This window comes from Mandrillus leucophaeus, unplaced genomic scaffold (genome assembly GCF_000951045.1).
Source record: "Mandrillus leucophaeus isolate KB7577 unplaced genomic scaffold, Mleu.le_1.0 Scaffold54, whole genome shotgun sequence".
NCBI lineage: Eukaryota > Metazoa > Chordata > Mammalia > Primates > Cercopithecidae > Mandrillus > Mandrillus leucophaeus.
In genome coordinates, this window is record NW_012105808.1 from 109,748 (window position 1) to 113,356 (window position 3,609).

Sequence of the window (3,609 nt, forward strand, 5' to 3'; positions counted from 1 at the left end):
AAGTGATCTGCCCGCCTTGGCTTCCCAAAGTGCTGAGGTTACAGGTGTGAGCCATCAGGCCTGGCCGACAGTATATCGTTACTAAGCCCCTACTGTGTGCTGGCCAACCTCTCCACCTTGGGCTGACTGTGTACCCAGCCTAAGTACACACAGTATGCCAGGAAACATATGGAAAGCTCATGCCCTGATATTTGTTGAACACTTGCTGCATACGGCTTTTATGGGGGACCCACTGTGTGCCAAAAGCCATTCCCTGCTAAGCGACAGCTTTATGCCTCGCTACATACCCCAATATCTGCCCAGCTCCCTGGGGCCCCAAACACGGCCCTCCATGTGGACACTCAGAAATCAGAGGTGCTGAGGCCGGGCGTGGTGGCTCACACCTGTAACCCTAGCACTTTGGAAGGCCAAGGTGGGAGGATCACTTGAGATCAGCAGTTCGAGACCAGCCTGGTCAACATGCCAAAACCCCATCTCTACTAAAAAATACAAAAAATTAGCTGGGCTTGGTGGTGCACTACTGTAGTCCCAGCTACTCCGGAGCCTGAGACAGGAGAATTGCTTGAACCCAGGAGATGGAGGTTGCAGTGAGCCGAGATCGGGCCATTGCCCTTCAGCCTGGGTGACAAAGCAAGACTATGTCTCATAAAAAAACGAAAAGAAAAAAAGAGGCCGGGCGCGGTGGCTCACGCCTGTAATCCCAGCACTTTAGGAGGCCGAGGCAGGCGGATCACGAGGTCAAGAGATCGAGACCATACTAGCCAACATGGTGAAACCCCATCTCTACTAAAAAAAAAAATACAAAAATTAGCTGGGCGTGGTGGTGCGTGCCTGTAGCCCCAGCTACTTGGGAGGCTGAAGCAGAAGAACTGCTTGAACCCGGGAGGCAGGGGTTGCAGTGAGCCAAGCTTGCGCCACTGCACTCCAGCCTAGGAAACAAGAGCAAAACTTGGTCTCAGAAAAAAAGAAATCAGAGGTGCTGGAACCAGGGCCTGAGGCCTCACTGAGCACCATCTGTGGGCATCCCTGCAGTGTTTTGGACTGCTGGGCGTGAACGGAGCAGGGAAAACGTCCACGTTTCGCATGGTGACTGGGGACACATTGGCCAGCGGGGGCGAGGCTGTGCTGGCAGGCCACAGGTGAGGGGCACCAGGGAGGGTCGGGATGGGGCAGGGTTGGCCCTGACGTCCTTGTTCCCCATCCCTCCACCTCCCGTGCATGGACGGGGCTCATGGCCCCACACCTGCATGGTCTCTGGGACGCGTGCACCCCTACATCCCACACGCGGACCAGGCCCTGAGACACCCTTGTCCCTTACCATCGTGGCCCTGGATGGGTGGGCCGTGAGACCCCTGTGTTAGCCACCAGTATTGTCAGGGACTAGCCAGCTCTCTGAGCCCCCTGCATCCCCACCCCAGCGTGGCCCAGGAACCCAGTGCTGCACACCTCAGCATGGGCTACTGCCCTCAATCCGATGCCATCTTTGAGCTGCTGACGGGCCGTGAGCACCTGGAGCTGTTTGCGCGCCTGCGCGGTGTCCCGGAGACCCAGGTTGCCCAGGTGAGCCCACTCTGCCTCCACTGCTCTCACCTCCCAGGGCCCATCCGACTCAGGCCGTGCCCCTAAAGCCTGGCCCAATTCTGCACACTCTCGCCTTGGCTCCACCCCTGTCCCTGCCCCCAGATCGTGCTTCCTTCCCTTATGCCTCTGTCACCCATCCTGGTCCAATAGGGATTTGGCTAGCCCACCTCTTTGTCCCGCCCCACCAAGTTCCGACATTCTCATTGGTCCACCGACCCTTTCTTCCGCTGCACGTTGCCCCTCTCTCCCTGAGTGTTCCTGCTGTGGCCCTGCCCACTTGCTCCTCTTCCGCCTCACCCCTAGGGCTTCGCACCTTTCTCACTGGGTTCACCGTCAGCTTCTCACTCTGGCCGTTCCCAGTTTGCAGCCCTTTCACTGTCTCTTCTATCTGCCTGGGGGTCCTGTCTTTGCCCTGGCCTGCCCCACCTTCACCCTGTCCCACCCCATGCTCTTTCTGGCCCGGCCCCATACCCCTGCTGGCTCCACCCACACCATGGCCCCGCCGATACACATGTTGACTCCACCCACACCATGGACCCGCCCCACACTCATGCTGGCCCCACCCACACCATGGACCCGCCCCATACTCATGCTGGCTCCACCCACACCATGGCCCTGCCCCGTCTCATGCTGGCTCCACCCATACGGCCCCGCCCATACCCATGCTGCCTTCACCACACCATGGCCCCACCCCATACTCAAGCTGGCTCCACCCACACTGTGGCTCTATCCCATACCCATGTTGGCTCCACCCACACCATGGCCCCACCCCATACCCACGGTAGCTCCACCCATTCCATGGCCCATCTCCATACCCATCCCAGCTCCACCCACACCATGGACCCGCCCCATACTCATGCTGGCTCCACCCACACCATGGCCCCGCCCATACCCATGCTGCCTTCATCACACCATGGCCCCACCCCATACCCATGTTGGCTCCACCCATTCCATGGCCCAGCTCCATACCCATCCCAGCTCCACCCACACCAAGGCCCCACCCCACACGCTGTCCCCACCACACTATGGCTCTGTCCCATTCTCACATTTGCCCTGCCCCATGCCCACTGTGCCCCTGCTCCATACTCAGTGCTGGCCCTGCCACACTGTGGCCCTGCCCCTTAGTCATCAATATGAGTCTCATGCCCACTTTGGCCCCACCCCACAGACTGCTGGCTCGGGCCTAGCGCGCCTGGGACTCTCATGGTACGCAGACCGGCCTGCAGGCACCTACAGCGGAGGGAACAAACGCAAGCTGGCGACGGCCGTGGCACTGGTTGGGGACCCAGCCATGGTGTTTCTGGTGCGTGGGGGAGGTGCCGGGGTGGGGTGGGGCCCGCGACAGAGGCGGGGCCTTGCTTTTATGGGATTTTCCATGCTCCCCAGGACGAGCCGACCACAGGCATGGACCCCAGCGCACGGCGCTTCCTCTGGAACAGCCTTTTGGCCGTGGTGCGGGAGGGCCGTTCAGTGATGCTCACCTCCCACAGGTGCGCCGGGCGCGGATGTCCTGGGCTGTGGTTAAGGCGATCCAGGCCTGGAGAGAGATCCCCAAAGCACAAGGCCACAGGGGATGGGGGGGATCCTGGCCCTGGTGGGGCGAGGGCGCCAGGACCCGGGGTGTAAGGACACACAGAGGTGGGACGCGGCGCCAGGATGAGAACGCTCTGGGGAAGGGTGGGGAGATGTCCATACCGGAAGGGTGGTCCAGGCCCGGGGAAGCAGGCAGTGTGGCGCCAGGCACAGGTGGCCCAGGCCTCAACAGAGCTCGTGGTGCCGGGTCCCGACAGCATGGAGGAGTGTGAAGCGCTCTGCTCGCGCCTGGCCATCATGGTGAATGGGCGGTTCTGCTGCCTGGGCAGCCCGCAACATCTCAAGGGCAGGTGAGCGAGCGGGGCCTCCAGGCAGGTGTGGGGTGAGGGTGGGCACGTAGGTGGGCTCAGGGGAGAGGCCAGACGTAGGGCCAGGTGAGGAAAGTTTGGTTTCGACTGGAAAGATGGCCAGGGCTTTAGATTGTCCTGCAGGGGT

The 3,609-nt window shown here is 61.1% G+C and overlaps 1 pseudogene across 1 annotated transcript in view; it reads left to right on the forward strand.

Moving 5' to 3' along the window:
• Positions 1 to 1,032: 1,032 nt before the first annotated feature.
• The window catches only part of LOC105551980, a 4,127-nt pseudogene continuing 1,550 nt past the window's right edge, over positions 1,033 to 3,609 (forward strand). The window contains exons 1-5 of the transcript XR_001007929.1: positions 1,033 to 1,139; positions 1,419 to 1,560; positions 2,750 to 2,884; positions 2,968 to 3,071; positions 3,372 to 3,581. The product of XR_001007929.1 is annotated as an ATP-binding cassette sub-family A member 7-like (transcript). The remainder of the gene's footprint in view (positions 1,140 to 1,418; positions 1,561 to 2,749; positions 2,885 to 2,967; positions 3,072 to 3,371; positions 3,582 to 3,609) is intronic.